General features: G+C 52.2%; 1 protein-coding gene across 6 annotated transcripts in view; it reads left to right on the forward strand.

Moving 5' to 3' along the window:
• The window catches only part of LOC142497458 (myosin-10-like), a 148,021-nt gene that overhangs the window by 78,770 nt on the left and 49,691 nt on the right, over nt 1-19,560 (forward strand). The window lies entirely within an intron of this gene.

A 19,560-nucleotide genomic window follows, 5' to 3' on the forward strand; every position in this document is an offset into this window, starting at 1 on the left:
ATGTGCACAGGATCTGCAGGGCACTGACGTGTAATGTGCACAGGATCTGCAGGGCCCTGACGTGTAATGTGCACAGGATCTGCAGGGCACTGACATGTAATGTGCACAGGATCTGCAGGGCCTGACGTGTAATGTGCACAGGATCTGCAGGGCACTGACGTGTAATGTGCACAGGATCTGCAGGGCACTGACGTGTAATGTGCACAGGATCTGCAGGGCCCTGACATGTAATGTGCACAGGATCTGCAGGGCCCTGACGTGTAATGTGCACAGGATCTGCAGGGCACTGACATGTAATGTGCACAGGATCTGCAGGGCACTGACGTGTAATGTGCACAGGATCTGCAGGGCACTGACGTGTAATGTGCACAGGATCTGCAGGGCCCTGACATGTAATGTGCACAGGATCTGCAGGGCACTGACGTGTAATGTGCACAGGATCTGCAGGGCACTGACGTGTAATGTGCACAGGATCTGCAGGGCACTGACATGTAATGTGCACAGGATCTGCAGGGCACTGACGTGTAATGTGCACAGGATCTGCAGGGCACTGACGTGTAATGTGCACAGGATCTGCAGGGCACTGACATGTAATGTGCACAGGATCTGCAGGGCACTGACGTGTAATGTGCACAGGATCTGCAGGGGCACTGACATGTAATGTGCACAGGATCTGCAGGGCACTGACGTGTAATGTGCACAGGATCTGCAGGGCACTGACGTGTAATGTGCACAGGATCTGCAGGGCACTGACGTGTAATGTGCACAGGATCTGCAGGGCACTGACGTGTAATGTGCACAGGATCTGCAGGGCTCTGACGTGTAATGTGCACAGGATCTGCAGGGCACTGACGTGTAATGTGCACAGGATCTGCAGGGCACTGACATGTAATGTGCACAGGATCTGCAGGGCACTGACGTGTAATGTGCACAGGATCTGCAGGGCACTGACGTGTAATGTGCACAGGATCTGCAGGGCACTGACGTGTAATGTGCACAGGATCTGCAGGGCCCTGACGTGTAATGTGCACAGGATCTGCAGGGCACTGACGTGTAATGTGCACAGGATCTGCAGGGCACTGACGTGTAATGTGCACAGGATCTGCAGGGCACTGACGTGTAATGTGCACAGGATCTGCAGGGCACTGACGTGTAATGTGCACAGGATCTGCAGGGCACTGACGTGTAATGTGCACAGGATCTGCAGGGCACTGACGTGTAATGTGCACAGGATCTGCAGGGCACTGACGTGTAATGTGCACAGGATCTGCAGGGCACTGACGTGTAATGTGCACAGGATCTGCAGGGCACTGACGTGTAATGTGCACAGGATCTGCAGGGCACTGACGTGTAATGTGCACAGGATCTGCAGGGCACTGACGTGTAATGTGCACAGGATCTGCAGGGCACTGACGTGTAATGTGCACAGGATCTGCAGGGCACTGACGTGTAATGTGCACAGGATCTGCAGGGCACTGACGTGTAATGTGCACAGGATCTGCAGGGCACTGACGTGTAATGTGCACAGGATCTGCAGGGCACTGACGTGTAATGTGCACAGGATCTGCAGGGCACTGACGTGTAATGTGCACAGGATCTGCAGGGCACTGACGTGTAATGTGCACAGGATCTGCAGGGCACTGACGTGTAATGTGCACAGGATCTGCAGGGCACTGACGTGTAATGTGCACAGGATCTGCAGGGCACTGACGTGTAATGTGCACAGGATCTGCAGGGCACTGACGTGTAATGTGCACAGGATCTGCAGGGCACTGACGTGTAATGTGCACAGGATCTGCAGGGCACTGACGTGTAATGTGCACAGGATCTGCAGGGCACTGACGTGTAATGTGCACAGGATCTGCAGGGCACTGACGTGTAATGTGCACAGGATCTGCAGGGCACTGACGTGTAATGTGCACAGGATCTGCAGGGCACTGACGTGTAATGTGCACAGGATCTGCAGGGCACTGACGTGTAATGTGCACAGGATCTGCAGGGCACTGACGTGTAATGTGCACAGGATCTGCAGGGCACTGACGTGTAATGTGCACAGGATCTGCAGGGCACTGACGTGTAATGTGCACAGGATCTGCAGGGCACTGACGTGTAATGTGCACAGGATCTGCAGGGCACTGACGTGTAATGTGCACAGGATCTGCAGGGCACTGACGTGTAATGTGCACAGGATCTGCAGGGCACTGACGTGTAATGTGCACAGGATCTGCAGGGCACTGACGTGTAATGTGCACAGGATCTGCAGGGCACTGACGTGTAATGTGCACAGGATCTGCAGGGCACTGACGTGTAATGTGCACAGGATCTGCAGGGCCCTGACGTGTAATGTGCACAGGATCTGCAGGGCACTGACGTGTAATGTGCACAGGATCTGCAGGGCACTGACGTGTAATGTGCACAGGATCTGCAGGGCACTGACATGTAATGTGCACAGGATCTGCAGGGCACTGACGTGTAATGTGCACAGGATCTGCAGGGCACTGACGTGTAATGTGCACAGGATCTGCAGGGCACTGACGTGTAATGTGCACAGGATCTGCAGGGCACTGACATGTAATGTGCACAGGATCTGCAGGGCCCTGACGTGTAATGTGCACAGGATCTGCAGGGCACTGACGTGTAATGTGCACAGGATCTGCAGGGCACTGACGTGTAATGTGCACAGGATCTGCAGGGCTCTGACGTGTAATGTGCACAGGATCTGCAGGGCACTGACGTGTAATGTGCACAGGATCTGCAGGGCACTGACGTGTAATGTGCACAGGATCTGCAGGGCACTGACGTGTAATGTGCACAGGATCTGCAGGGCACTGACGTGTAATGTGCACAGGATCTGCAGGGCCCTGACGTGTAATGTGCACAGGATCTGCAGGGCACTGACGTGTAATGTGCACAGGATCTGCAGGGCACTGACATGTAATGTGCACAGGATCTGCAGGGCACTGACGTGTAATGTGCACAGGATCTGCAGGGCACTGACATGTAATGTGCACAGGATCTGCAGGGCCCTGACATGTAATGTGCACAGGATCTGCAGGGCACTGACATGTAATGTGCACAGGATCTGCAGGGCACTGACGTGTAATGTGCACAGGATCTGCAGGGCACTGACATGTAATGTGCACAGGATCTGCAGGGCACTGACGTGTAATGTGCACAGGATCTGCAGGGCACTGACGTGTAATGTGCACAGGATCTGCAGGGCACTGACATGTAATGTGCACAGGATCTGCAGGGCACTGACGTGTAATGTGCACAGGATCTGCAGGGCTCTGACGTGTAATGTGCACAGGATCTGCAGGGCACTGACGTGTAATGTGCACAGGATCTGCAGGGCACTGACATGTAATGTGCACAGGATCTGCAGGGCCCTGACGTGTAATGTGCACAGGATCTGCAGGGCACTGACGTGTAATGTGCACAGGATCTGCAGGGCACTGACGTGTAATGTGCACAGGATCTGCAGGGCTCTGACGTGTAATGTGCACAGGATCTGCAGGGCACTGACGTGTAATGTGCACAGGATCTGCAGGGCACTGACGTGTAATGTGCACAGGATCTGCAGGGCACTGACGTGTAATGTGCACAGGATCTGCAGGGCACTGACGTGTAATGTGCACAGGATCTGCAGGGCCCTGACGTGTAATGTGCACAGGATCTGCAGGGCACTGACGTGTAATGTGCACAGGATCTGCAGGGCACTGACGTGTAATGTGCACAGGATCTGCAGGGCACTGACGTGTAATGTGCACAGGATCTGCAGGGCCCTGACATGTAATGTGCACAGGATCTGCAGGGCACTGACGTGTAATGTGCACAGGATCTGCAGGGCACTGACGTGTAATGTGCACAGGATCTGCAGGGCACTGACGTGTAATGTGCACAGGATCTGCAGGGCACTGACGTGTAATGTGCACAGGATCTGCAGGGCACTGACGTGTAATGTGCACAGGATCTGCAGGGCACTGACGTGTAATGTGCACAGGATCTGCAGGGCACTGACGTGTAATGTGCACAGGATCTGCAGGGCACTGACGTGTAATGTGCACAGGATCTGCAGGGCACTGACGTGTAATGTGCACAGGATCTGCAGGGCACTGACTGTAATGTGCACAGGATCTGCAGGGCACTGACGTGTAATGTGCACAGGATCTGCAGGGCACTGACGTGTAATGTGCACAGGATCTGCAGGGCACTGACGTGTAATGTGCACAGGATCTGCAGGGCACTGACGTGTAATGTGCACAGGATCTGCAGGGCCCTGACGTGTAATGTGCACAGGATCTGCAGGGCACTGACATGTAATGTGCACAGGATCTGCAGGGCACTGACATGTAATGTGCACAGGATCTGCAGGGCACTGACATGTAATGTGCACAGGATCTGCAGGGCACTGACGTGTAATGTGCACAGGATCTGCAGGGCACTGACGTGTAATGTGCACAGGATCTGCAGGGCACTGACGTGTAATGTGCACAGGATCTGCAGGGCACTGACGTGTAATGTGCACAGGATCTGCAGGGCACTGACAGTGTAATGTGCACAGGATCTGCAGGGCACTGACGTGTAATGTGAATGTGCACAGGATCTGCAGGGCACTGACATGTAATGTGCACAGGATCTGCAGGGCACTGACGTGTAATGTGCACAGGATCTGCAGGGCACTGACATGTAATGTGCACAGGATCTGCAGGGCACTGACGTGTAATGTGCACAGGATCTGCAGGGCACTGACGTGTAATGTGCACAGGATCTGCAGGGCACTGACGTGTAATGTGCACAGGATCTGCAGGGCCCTGACATGTAATGTGCACAGGATCTGCAGGGCACTGACATGTAATGTGCACAGGATCTGCAGGGCACTGACGTGTAATGTGCACAGGATCTGCAGGGCACTGACATGTAATGTGCACAGGATCTGCAGGGCACTGACGTGTAATGTGCACAGGATCTGCAGGGCCCTGACGTGTAATGTGCACAGGATCTGCAGGGCACTGACGTGTAATGTGCACAGGATCTGCAGGGCACTGACATGTAATGTGCACAGGATCTGCAGGGCACTGACATGTAATGTGCACAGGATCTGCAGGGCACTGACATGTAATGTGCACAGGATCTGCAGGGCACTGACGTGTAATGTGCACAGGATCTGCAGGGCCCTGACGTGTAATGTGCACAGGATCTGCAGGGCACTGACGTGTAATGTGCACAGGATCTGCAGGGCACTGACATGTAATGTGCACAGGATCTGCAGGGCACTGACGTGTAATGTGCACAGGATCTGCAGGGCACTGACATGTAATGTGCACAGGATCTGCAGGGCACTGACATGTAATGTGCACAGGATCTGCAGGGCCCTGACATGTAATGTGCACAGGATCTGCAGGGCACTGACGTGTAATGTGCACAGGATCTGCAGGGCACTGACGTGTAATGTGCACAGGATCTGCAGGGCACTGACATGTAATGTGCACAGGATCTGCAGGGCACTGACATGTAATGTGCACAGGATCTGCAGGGCACTGACGTGTAATGTGCACAGGATCTGCAGGGCCCTGACGTGTAATGTGCACAGGATCTGCAGGGCACTGACATGTAATGTGCACAGGATCTGCAGGGCCCTGACGTGTAATGTGCACAGGATCTGCAGGGCACTGACGTGTAATGTGCACAGGATCTGCAGGGCACTGACGTGTAATGTGCACAGGATCTGCAGGGCTCTGACGTGTAATGTGCACAGGATCTGCAGGGCACTGACGTGTAATGTGCACAGGATCTGCAGGGCACTGACGTGTAATGTGCACAGGATCTGCAGGGCACTGACGTGTAATGTGCACAGGATCTGCAGGGCACTGACGTGTAATGTGCACAGGATCTGCAGGGCCCTGACGTGTAATGTGCACAGGATCTGCAGGGCACTGACGTGTAATGTGCACAGGATCTGCAGGGCACTGACATGTAATGTGCACAGGATCTGCAGGGCTCTGACGTGTAATGTGCACAGGATCTGCAGGGCCCTGACGTGTAATGTGCACAGGATCTGCAGGGCCCTGACATGTAATGTGCACAGGATCTGCAGGGCCCTGACGTGTAATGTGCACAGGATCTGCAGGGCACTGACATGTAATGTGCACAGGATCTGCAGGGCACTGACGTGTAATGTGCACAGGATCTGCAGGGCACTGACGTGTAATGTGCACAGGATCTGCAGGGCACTGACTGTAATGTGCACAGGATCTGCAGGGCACTGACGTGTAATGTGCACAGGATCTGCAGGGCACTGACATGTAATGTGCACAGGATCTGCAGGGCACTGACGTGTAATGTGCACAGGATCTGCAGGGCACTGACGTGTAATGTGCACAGGATCTGCAGGGCCCTGACGTGTAATGTGCACAGGATCTGCAGGGCACTGACTGTGTAATGTGCACAGGATCTGCAGGGCACTGACATGTAATGTGCACAGGATCTGCAGGGCACTGACGTGTAATGTGCACAGGATCTGCAGGGCCCTGACGTGTAATGTGCACAGGATCTGCAGGGCACTGACATGTAATGTGCACAGGATCTGCAGGGCCCTGACGTGTAATGTGCACAGGATCTGCAGGGCACTGACGTGTAATGTGCACAGGATCTGCAGGGCACTGACGTGTAATGTGCACAGGATCTGCAGGGCTCTGACGTGTAATGTGCACAGGATCTGCAGGGCACTGACGTGTAATGTGCACAGGATCTGCAGGGCACTGACGTGTAATGTGCACAGGATCTGCAGGGCACTGACGTGTAATGTGCACAGGATCTGCAGGGCACTGACGTGTAATGTGCACAGGATCTGCAGGGCCCTGACGTGTAATGTGCACAGGATCTGCAGGGCACTGACGTGTAATGTGCACAGGATCTGCAGGGCACTGACGTGTAATGTGCACAGGATCTGCAGGGCCCTGACGTGTAATGTGCACAGGATCTGCAGGGCCCTGACGTGTAATGTGCACAGGATCTGCAGGGCCCTGACGTGTAATGTGCACAGGATCTGCAGGGCACTGACATGTAATGTGCACAGGATCTGCAGGGCACTGACGTGTAATGTGCACAGGATCTGCAGGGCACTGACGTGTAATGTGCACAGGATCTGCAGGGCACTGACGTGTAATGTGCACAGGATCTGCAGGGCACTGACGTGTAATGTGCACAGGATCTGCAGGGCACTGACGTGTAATGTGCACAGGATCTGCAGGGCACTGACGTGTAATGTGCACAGGATCTGCAGGGCACTGACGTGTAATGTGCACAGGATCTGCAGGGCACTGACGTGTAATGTGCACAGGATCTGCAGGGCACTGACGTGTAATGTGCACAGGATCTGCAGGGCACTGACGTGTAATGTGCACAGGATCTGCAGGGCACTGACCTGTAATGTGCACAGGATCTGCAGGGCCCTGACATGTAATGTGCACAGGATCTGCAGGGCCCTGACATGTAATGTGCACAGGATCTGCAGGGCTCTGACGTGTAATGTGCACAGGATCTGCAGGGCACTGACGTGTAATGTGCACAGGATCTGCAGGGCACTGACGTGTAATGTGCACAGGATCTGCAGGGCACTGACGTGTAATGTGCACAGGATCTGCAGGGCACTGACCTGTAATGTGCACAGGATCTGCAGGGCACTGACGTGTAATGTGCACAGGATCTGCAGGGCACTGACGTGTAATGTGCACAGGATCTGCAGGGCACTGACGTGTAATGTGCACAGGATCTGCAGGGCACTGACCTGTAATGTGCACAGGATCTGCAGGGCTCTGACGTGTAATGTGCACAGGATCTGCAGGGCTCTGACGTGTAATGTGCACAGGATCTGCAGGGCACTGACGTGTAATGTGCACAGGATCTGCAGGGCACTGACGTGTAATGTGCACAGGATCTGCAGGGCACTGACCTGTAATGTGCACAGGATCTGCAGGGCCCTGACATGTAATGTGCACAGGATCTGCAGGGCCCTGACATGTAATGTGCACAGGATCTGCAGGGCTCTGACGTGTAATGTGCACAGGATCTGCAGGGCACTGACGTGTAATGTGCACAGGATCTGCAGGGCACTGACGTGTAATGTGCACAGGATCTGCAGGGCACTGACGTGTAATGTGCACAGGATCTGCAGGGCACTGACCTGTAATGTGCACAGGATCTGCAGGGCCCTGACGTGTAATGTGCACAGGATCTGCAGGGCACTGACATGTAATGTGCACAGGATCTGCAGGGCCCTGACGTGTAATGTGCACAGGATCTGCAGGGCACTGACGTGTAATGTGCACAGGATCTGCAGGGCACTGACGTGTAATGTGCACAGGATCTGCAGGGCTCTGACGTGTAATGTGCACAGGATCTGCAGGGCACTGACGTGTAATGTGCACAGGATCTGCAGGGCACTGACGTGTAATGTGCACAGGATCTGCAGGGCACTGACGTGTAATGTGCACAGGATCTGCAGGGCACTGACGTGTAATGTGCACAGGATCTGCAGGGCCCTGACGTGTAATGTGCACAGGATCTGCAGGGCACTGACGTGTAATGTGCACAGGATCTGCAGGGCACTGACATGTAATGTGCACAGGATCTGCAGGGCTCTGACGTGTAATGTGCACAGGATCTGCAGGGCCCTGACATGTAATGTGCACAGGATCTGCAGGGCCCTGACATGTAATGTGCACAGGATCTGCAGGGCCCTGACGTGTAATGTGCACAGGATCTGCAGGGCACTGACATGTAATGTGCACAGGATCTGCAGGGCACTGACGTGTAATGTGCACAGGATCTGCAGGGCACTGACCTGTAATGTGCACAGGATCTGCAGGGCCCTGACATGTAATGTGCACAGGATCTGCAGGGCACTGACATGTAATGTGCACAGGATCTGCAGGGCACTGACATGTAATGTGCACAGGATCTGCAGGGCACTGACATGTAATGTGCACAGGATCTGCAGGGCACTGACGTGTAATGTGCACAGGATCTGCAGGGCCCTGACGTGTAATGTGCACAGGATCTGCAGGGCACTGATGTGTAATGTGCACAGGATCTGCAGGGCACTGACATGTAATGTGGACAGGATCTGCAGGGCACTGACGTGTAATGTGCACAGGATCTGCAGGGCCCTGACATGTAATGTGCACAGGATCTGCAGGGCACTGACGTGTAATGTGCACAGGATCTGCAGGGCACTGACGTGTAATGTGCACAGGATCTGCAGGGCACTGACATGTAATGTGCACAGGATCTGCAGGGCACTGACATGTAATGTGCACAGGATCTGCAGGGCTCTGACGTGTAATGTGCACAGGATCTGCAGGGCCCTGACGTGTAATGTGCACAGGATCTGCAGGGCACTGACGTGTAATGTGCACAGGATCTGCAGGGCCCTGACGTGTAATGTGCACAGGATCTGCAGGGCACTGACGTGTAATGTGCACAGGATCTGCAGGGCACTGACGTGTAATGTGCACAGGATCTGCAGGGCTCTGACGTGTAATGTGCACAGGATCTGCAGGGCACTGACGTGTAATGTGCACAGGATCTGCAGGGCACTGACGTGTAATGTGCACAGGATCTGCAGGGCACTGACGTGTAATGTGCACAGGATCTGCAGGGCACTGACGTGTAATGTGCACAGGATCTGCAGGGCCCTGACGTGTAATGTGCACAGGATCTGCAGGGCACTGACGTGTAATGTGCACAGGATCTGCAGGGCACTGACGTGTAACGTGCACAGGATCTGCAGGGCTCTGACGTGTAATGTGCACAGGATCTGCAGGGCCCTGACATGTAATGTGCACAGGATCTGCAGGGCCCTGACGTGTAATGTGCACAGGATCTGCAGGGCACTGACATGTAATGTGCACAGGATCTGCAGGGCACTGACGTGTAATGTGCACAGGATCTGCAGGGCACTGACGTGTAATGTGCACAGGATCTGCAGGGCACTGACGTGTAATGTGCACAGGATCTGCAGGGCACTGACGTGTAATGTGCACAGGATCTGCAGGGCACTGACGTGTAATGTGCACAGGATCTGCAGGGCACTGACGTGTAATGTGCACAGGATCTGCAGGGCACTGACGTGTAATGTGCACAGGATCTGCAGGGCACTGACGTGTAATGTGCACAGGATCTGCAGGGCACTGACGTGTAATGTGCACAGGATCTGCAGGGCACTGACGTGTAATGTGCACAGGATCTGCAGGGCACTGACCTGTAATGTGCACAGGATCTGCAGGGCCCTGACATGTAATGTGCACAGGATCTGCAGGGCCCTGACGTGTAATGTGCACAGGATCTGCAGGGCTCTGACGTGTAATGTGCACAGGATCTGCAGGGCACTGACGTGTAATGTGCACAGGATCTGCAGGGCACTGACATGTAATGTGCACAGGATCTGCAGGGCACTGACGTGTAATGTGCACAGGATCTGCAGGGCACTGACCTGTAATGTGCACAGGATCTGCAGGGCACTGACGTGTAATGTGCACAGGATCTGCAGGGCACTGACGTGTAATGTGCACAGGATCTGCAGGGCACTGACGTGTAATGTGCACAGGATCTGCAGGGCACTGACCTGTAATGTGCACAGGATCTGCAGGGCTCTGACGTGTAATGTGCACAGGATCTGCAGGGCTCTGACGTGTAATGTGCACAGGATCTGCAGGGCACTGACGTGTAATGTGCACAGGATCTGCAGGGCACTGACGTGTAATGTGCACAGGATCTGCAGGGCACTGACCTGTAATGTGCACAGGATCTGCAGGGCCCTGACATGTAATGTGCACAGGATCTGCAGGGCCCTGACATGTAATGTGCACAGGATCTGCAGGGCTCTGACGTGTAATGTGCACAGGATCTGCAGGGCACTGACGTGTAATGTGCACAGGATCTGCAGGGCACTGACATGTAATGTGCACAGGATCTGCAGGGCACTGACGTGTAATGTGCACAGGATCTGCAGGGCACTGACCTGTAATGTGCACAGGATCTGCAGGGCCCTGACGTGTAATGTGCACAGGATCTGCAGGGCACTGACATGTAATGTGCACAGGATCTGCAGGGCCCTGACGTGTAACGTGCACAGGATCTGCAGGGCACTGACGTGTAATGTGCACAGGATCTGCAGGGCACTGACGTGTAATGTGCACAGGATCTGCAGGGCTCTGACGTGTAATGTGCACAGGATCTGCAGGGCACTGACGTGTAATGTGCACAGGATCTGCAGGGCACTGACGTGTAATGTGCACAGGATCTGCAGGGCACTGACGTGTAATGTGCACAGGATCTGCAGGGCACTGACGTGTAATGTGCACAGGATCTGCAGGGCCCTGACGTGTAATGTGCACAGGATCTGCAGGGCACTGACGTGTAATGTGCACAGGATCTGCAGGGCACTGACATGTAATGTGCACAGGATCTGCAGGGCTCTGACGTGTAATGTGCACAGGATCTGCAGGGCCCTGACATGTAATGTGCACAGGATCTGCAGGGCCCTGACATGTAATGTGCACAGGATCTGCAGGGCCCTGACGTGTAATGTGCACAGGATCTGCAGGGCACTGACATGTAATGTGCACAGGATCTGCAGGGCACTGACGTGTAATGTGCACAGGATCTGCAGGGCACTGACCTGTAATGTGCACAGGATCTGCAGGGCCCTGACATGTAATGTGCACAGGATCTGCAGGGCACTGACATATAATGTGCACAGGATCTGCAGGGCACTGACATGTAATGTGCACAGGATCTGCAGGGCACTGACATGTAATGTGCACAGGATCTGCAGGGCACTGACGTGTAATGTGCACAGGATCTGCAGGGCCCTGACGTGTAATGTGCACAGGATCTGCAGGGCACTGACGTGTAATGTGCACAGGATCTGCAGGGCACTGACATGTAATGTGCACAGGATCTGCAGGGCACTGACGTGTAATGTGCACAGGATCTGCAGGGCACTGACATGTAATGTGCACAGGATCTGCAGGGCACTGACATGTAATGTGCACAGGATCTGCAGGGCTCTGACGTGTAATGTGCACAGGATCTGCAGGGCCCTGACATGTAATGTGCACAGGATCTGCAGGGCACTGACGTGTAATGTGCACAGGATCTGCAGGGCACTGACGTGTAATGTGCACAGGATCTGCAGGGCACTGACATGTAATGTGCACAGGATCTGCAGGGCACTGACATGTAATGTGCACAGGATCTGCAGGGCTCTGACGTGTAATGTGCACAGGATCTGCAGGGCCCTGACGTGTAATGTGCACAGGATCTGCAGGGCACTGACATGTAATGTGCACAGGATCTGCAGGGCCCTGACGTGTAATGTGCACAGGATCTGCAGGGCACTGACGTGTAATGTGCACAGGATCTGCAGGGCACTGACGTGTAATGTGCACAGGATCTGCAGGGCTCTGACGTGTAATGTGCACAGGATCTGCAGGGCACTGACGTGTAATGTGCACAGGATCTGCAGGGCACTGACGTGTAATGTGCACAGGATCTGCAGGGCACTGACGTGTAATGTGCACAGGATCTGCAGGGCACTGACGTGTAATGTGCACAGGATCTGCAGGGCCCTGACGTGTAATGTGCACAGGATCTGCAGGGCACTGACGTGTAATGTGCACAGGATCTGCAGGGCACTGACGTGTAATGTGCACAGGATCTGCAGGGCTCTGACGTGTAATGTGCACAGGATCTGCAGGGCCCTGACATGTAATGTGCACAGGATCTGCAGGGCCCTGACGTGTAATGTGCACAGGATCTGCAGGGCACTGACATGTAATGTGCACAGGATCTGCAGGGCACTGACGTGTAATGTGCACAGGATCTGCAGGGCACTGACGTGTAATGTGCACAGGATCTGCAGGGCACTGACGTGTAATGTGCACAGGATCTGCAGGGCACTGACGTGTAATGTGCACAGGATCTGCAGGGCACTGACGTGTAATGTGCACAGGATCTGCAGGGCACTGACGTGTAATGTGCACAGGATCTGCAGGGCACTGACGTGTAATGTGCACAGGATCTGCAGGGCACTGACGTGTAATGTGCACAGGATCTGCAGGGCACTGACGTGTAATGTGCACAGGATCTGCAGGGCACTGACCTGTAATGTGCACAGGATCTGCAGGGCCCTGACATGTAATGTGCACAGGATCTGCAGGGCCCTGACATGTAATGTGCACAGGATCTGCAGGGCTCTGACGTGTAATGTGCACAGGATCTGCAGGGCACTGACGTGTAATGTGCACAGGATCTGCAGGGCACTGACATGTAATGTGCACAGGATCTGCAGGGCACTGACGTGTAATGTGCACAGGATCTGCAGGGCACTGACCTGTAATGTGCACAGGATCTGCAGGGCACTGACGTGTAATGTGCACAGGATCTGCAGGGCACTGACGTGTAATGTGCACAGGATCTGCAGGGCACTGACGTGTAATGTGCACAGGATCTGCAGGGCACTGACCTGTAATGTGCACAGGATCTGCAGGGCTCTGACGTGTAATGTGCACAGGATCTGCAGGGCCCTGACGTGTAATGTGCACAGGATCTGCAGGGCACTGACGTGTAATGTTCACAGGATCTGCAGGGCCCTGACGTGTAATGTGCACAGGATCTGCAGGGCCCTGACGTGTAATGTGCACAGGATCTGCAGGGCCCTGACGTGTAATGTGCACAGGATCTGCAGGGCACTGACGTGTAATGTGCACAGGATCTGCAGGGCACTGACGTGTAATGTGCACAGGATCTGCAGGGCACTGACGTGTAATGTGTAATGTGCACAGGATCTGCAGGGCACTGACGTGTAATGTGTAATGTGCACAGGATCTGAAGGGCACTGACGTGTAATGTGTATTGTGCACAGAATCTGCAGGGCACTGACGTGTAATGTGTAATGTGTAATGTGCACAGGATCTGCAGGGCCCTGACATGTAATGTGCACAGGATCTGCAGGGCCCTGACCTGTAATGTGCACAGGATCTGCAGGGCACTGACGTGTAATGTGCACAGGATCTGCAGGGCCCTGACATGTAATGTGCACAGGATCTGCATGGATCTGACCTGTAATGTGCACAGGATCTGCAGGGCTCTGACGTGTAATGTGCACAGGATCTGCAGGGCACTGACATGTAATGTGCACAGGATCTGCAGGGCTCTGACGTGTAATGTGCACAGGATCTGCAGGGCACTGACGTGTAATGTGCACAGGATCTGCAGGGCACTGACGTGTAATGTGCACAGGATCTGCAGGGCACTGACGTGTAATGTACACAGGATCTGCAGGGCTCTGACGTGTAATGTGCACAGGATCTGCAGGCCACTGACGTGTAATGTGCACAGGATCTGCAGGGCACTGACGTGTAATGTGCACAGGATCTGCAGGGCACTTACGTGTAATGTGCACAGGATCTGCAGGGCACTAACGTTTAATGTGCACAGGATCTGCATGGATCTGACATGTAATGTGCACAGGATCTGCATGGATCTGACATGTAATGTGCACAGGATCTGCATGGATCTGACATGTAATGTGCACAGGATCTGCAGGGCACTGACGTGTAATGTGCACAGGATCTGCAGGGCACTGACATGTAATGTGCACAGGATCTGCAGGGCACTGACGTGTAATGTGCACAGGATCTGCAGGGCACTGACGTGTAATGTGCACAGGATCTGCAGGGCACTGACGTGTAATGTGCACAGGATCTGCAGGGCACTGACGTGTAATGTGCACAGGATCTGCAGGGCACTGACGTGTAATGTGCACAGGATCTGCAGGGCACTGACATGTAATGTGCACAGGATCTGCAGGGCACTGACGTGTAATGTGCACAGGATCTGCAGGGCCCTGACGTGTAATGTGCACAGGATCTGCAGGGCCCTGACATGTAATGTGCACAGGATCTGCAGGGCACTGACATGTAATGTGCACAGGATCTGCAGGGCTCTGACGTGTAATGTGCACAGGATCTGCAGGGCCCTGACATGTAATGTGCACAGGATCTGCAGGGCACTGACATGTAATGTGCACAGGATCTGCAGGGCACTGACATGTAATGTGCACAGGATCTGCAGGGCACTGACATGTAATGTGCACAGGATCTGCAGGGCACTGACATGTAATGTGCACAGGATCTGCAGGGCACTGACGTGTAATGTGCACAGGATCTGCAGAGCCCTGACGTGTAATGTGCACAGGATCTGCAGGGCCCTGACATGTAATGTGCACAGGATCTGCAGGGCACTGACATGTAATGTGCACAGGATCTGCAGGGCACTGACGTGTAATGTGCACAGGATCTGCAGGGCACTGACGTGTAATGTGCACAGGATCTGCAGGGCACTGACGTGTAATGTGCACAGGATCTGCAGGGCTCTGACTTGTAATGTGCACAGGATCTGCAGGGCACTGACGTGTAATGTGCACAGGATCTGCAGGGCACTGACGTGTAATGTGCACAGGATCTGCAGGGCACTGACGTGTAATGTGCACAGGATCTGCAGGGCACTGACGTGTAATGTGCACAGGATCTGCAGGGCCCTGACGTGTAATGTGCACAGGATCTGCAGGGCACTGACGTGTAATGTGCACAGGATCTGCAGGGCACTGACGTGTAATGTGCACAGGATCTGCAGGGCTCTGACGTGTAATGTGCACAGGATCTGCAGGGCCCTGACATGTAATGTGCACAGGATCTGCAGGGCACTGACGTGTAATGTGCACAGGATCTGCAGGGCACTGACATGTAATGTGCACAGGATCTGCAGGGCACTGACGTGTAATGTGCACAGGATCTGCAGGGCACTGACGTGTAATGTGCACAGGATCTGCAGGGCACTGACGTGTAATGTGCACAGGATCTGCAGGGACCTGACGTGTAATGTGCACAGGATCTGCAGGGCACTGACGTGTAATGTGCACAGGATCTGCAGGGCACTCACGTGTAATGTGCACAGGATCTGCAGGGCACTGACGTGTAATGTGCACAGGATCTGCAGGGCACTGACGTGTAATGTGCACAGGATCTGCAGGGCACTGACGTGTAATGTGCACAGGATCTGCAGGGCCCTGACGTGTAATGTGCACAGGATCTGCAGGGCCCTGACGTGTAATGTGCACAGGATCTGCAGGGCCCTGATGTGTAATGTGCACAGGATCTGCAGGGCACTGACGTGTAATGTGCACAGGATCTGCAGGGCACTGACGTGTAATGTGCACAGGATCTGCAGGGCACTGACGTGTAATGTGTAATGTGCACAGGATCTGCAGGGCACTGACGTGTAATGTGTAATGTGCACAGGATCTGAAGGGCACTGACGTGTAATGTGTATTGTGCACAGGATCTGCAGGGCACTGACGTGTAATGTGCACAGGATCTGCAGGGCCCTGACATGTAATGTGCACAGGATCTGCAGGGCCCTGACCTGTAATGTGCACAGGATCTGCAGGGCACTGACGTGTAATGTGCACAGGATCTGCAGGGCCCTGACATGTAATGTGCACAGGATCTGCATGGATCTGACCTGTAATGTGCACAGGATCTGCAGGGCTCTGACGTGTATGTGCACAGGATCTGCAGGGCACTGACAAGTAATGTGCACAGGATCTGCAGGGCTCTGACGTGTAATGTGCACAGGATCTGCAGGGCACTGACGTGTAATGTGCACAGGATCTGCAGGGCACTGACGTGTAATGTGCACAGGATCTGCAGGGCACTGACGTGTAATGTGCACAGGATCTGCAGGGCACTTACGTGTAATGTGCACAGGATCTGCAGGGCACTAACGTTTAATGTGCACAGGATTTGCATGGATCTGACATGTAATGTGCACAGGATCTGCATGGATCTGACATGTAATGTGCACAGGATCTGCATGGATCTGACATGTAATGTGCACAGGATCTGCATGGATCTGACATGTAATGTGCACAGGATCTGCATGGATCTGACATGTAATGTGCACAGGATCTGCATGGATCTGACATGTAATGTGCACAGGATCTGCATGGATCTGACATACAGATTTAGTAAATGATGAAAAGTTTTAGACTTCCCAATGGCTCATTCTTTTGAATCAGTGTGTTAAGCACTGTTTAGTAAATTTGATCCAAAGGGGTTTTTACATCCCAAAAAGCATAAATTCCAGAATAAATGTTTGCAGTGACTTTTTTTTTTTTATGGTTGTTTCTTAGTCCTGTTGCCTCTCAGATATGTTGATTTTAGTACAGTTGTCTAAATTATATTTTGAAAACGCATTGAAAACGTGCTTAAAAAAAAATAAATATATATATATATCTCAAAACAGATAGTCGATACCGTTCTGTGGCTAACAAAATGCTTTTATTTGTTTGAGCTTTCGAGATACAGCACAACTGTTTTTGATTATTAAGCTCGGCTAACACGGTACAGATACCTCTACACATACACACACAATTTTGTCTCACTGGCGCAAAAAGTGTTGCATACTTGAAGTTTAATATAAGATATAATTTACCTAAGTGCACCAAAGACAACATCCAACAGTCATTTGTTTCTTTGCGAAAAAGAGGTTGACCAACACACATGGCACAACACACGCAATAAGTTTTCTACGTAGGCGCACTGAGATGTACTAAATGCTATTCTGTGCACCTGTTTTAAGACACTGAAGATCACTTCTAGCTAAGCTTTTTACGTAGTCCCATTTATATTTGTGGAACGACAAATAATTATAAGATGTACAAGAAGAACAGAGAGAGAGAGAGAGACACGGTTGCTTTTAATGTTCCCTGGCATGAAAAGCAAACACTCCCACATACATTTAGAAAAATATGATTGACTGGAGAATTACTGGGTATTGAGTGACGTTCTCTTCCTTTATGATCTGGTCTCTAATTAACTACAGAGTAAGAGCAGAGCACAGAAGGCAGTAATTCACCAGCATAGTCTTTAAGTATATTGTAAGAAGCAGGTGTGGTCACTTGGGCTTCTGTGGCGGGAAATACATCCCTGTTTTCTTCCTTCCTTTCTTCTTCTTCTTTTTTTTTTTAAAGTTATGTTCACCCTCCTATCATTTCTCTTTTCATAGTTTTTATGTGTTTGCTATTTTTCTGCTCCCTCCCTTTGCCTCTCTGTCCAGTGAGTGCCCACAGAATTGACTCAAGTGTTTCCCAGAATTGGCAGCTCTCCGACTGCATTAAAGTGCTTCCAGACTACTGTCTACTTTTCTGATTTCTGCCACAGACAGACACATTCTGACAATGTTCCTTTGTATCCCATGGAGGGGGGGTGTGGGGGGGAAACATGGTTTCGGGGCTTTCTTTTCTTTTGTGAGAGAAGAACCAAGGCGATGTATTTAAAGTTCTTTTGTTTGCCTCCCCCCCCCCCCGTACACCACCAAGCTGTCTGGATACTGGCCAGAAACGCACCTCACCACTTAGATATGGAGCTCGAATGAAGTTTGGGCTTGTTCTTCAGTAGGAGCAACGGACATACCTGCAAATAAAACCACACATGCGGAAGGAACATGGTTCTTTGCTTTCATGGGAACTTGTTCTTACTGTTTTTTGACAACATTATAAGGGACTCTAAAAATGGTGATTTTGCAGTCAAATTGACACTATTGGGGTCGTTTGAACATTACCATTCATGTATCGGGATACTTTTGCCAGCATTTTGCTTGTGAGGTTGGTTGCTGGAGGAGCTTCTGCACACCATGTTGTAATGGGAGCTATCAAGTTGTGCATCTCACATCATTGTTCCCCCCTTCCTCTACATGAAAAGACCAGCAGCGGCGGTGTACGTACCTATCTGCTCCAAATGTGGGAAACGTTGTTACATTTCACATGGACACAAAGAGGATAAGAAAAGTTTGATGGACATCAGGGCGCACGTTTAGTACACAGTATATAGCTTAATACATTGACCCCACTGTCTAATTCTGTAACCACAGAACCCCTCTATGGCCCAGGTCCACAAAAGAGTGCCGAGCTTTAGCATGCCCCCACTCTGATTCATAAGATGGGAGTAAAACCGTGCTGAAGCTTTGGACTCTTCTGTGCACATGGGTCATAGAGGGGTTTTGTGGCTACAGAATTAGACACATACTAAATAATAAGTGAGTGATCCTTAGCAGGTAGGCTTTCTAGTAATTGTATCTCATTCCTGGCGTCCTAACAGCCTCAAAAAGTATATCTTTAGTTAGTCAATCGTTGTTTCTCACCTGACAAATATATATTTTCATTGGCATTTAAAACGTTTTCTGTATTTCGCAGAACAATGTAGGAGACGTGTGACATATAATTACCGGTTTTGTGTGTTTCTTCTGAAAAATGTGATTTGTATTTCGAACAAAATCTGACTCATAACATTTCTACGTGTATTATTCTTTTTTTTATTTGTATATGAATGCAAAATATATACATGTGGTACAAGGAGACTTTATATGCTTCCCAAAATCTATGGTCATATTTACTAAGTGGGATAAGCTATAGGACACCCTGTGGCCCATAAA

The sequence above is a fragment of the Ascaphus truei genome, chromosome 6 (assembly GCF_040206685.1).
Source record: "Ascaphus truei isolate aAscTru1 chromosome 6, aAscTru1.hap1, whole genome shotgun sequence".
NCBI classification, from domain to species: Eukaryota; Metazoa; Chordata; class Amphibia; order Anura; family Ascaphidae; genus Ascaphus; species Ascaphus truei.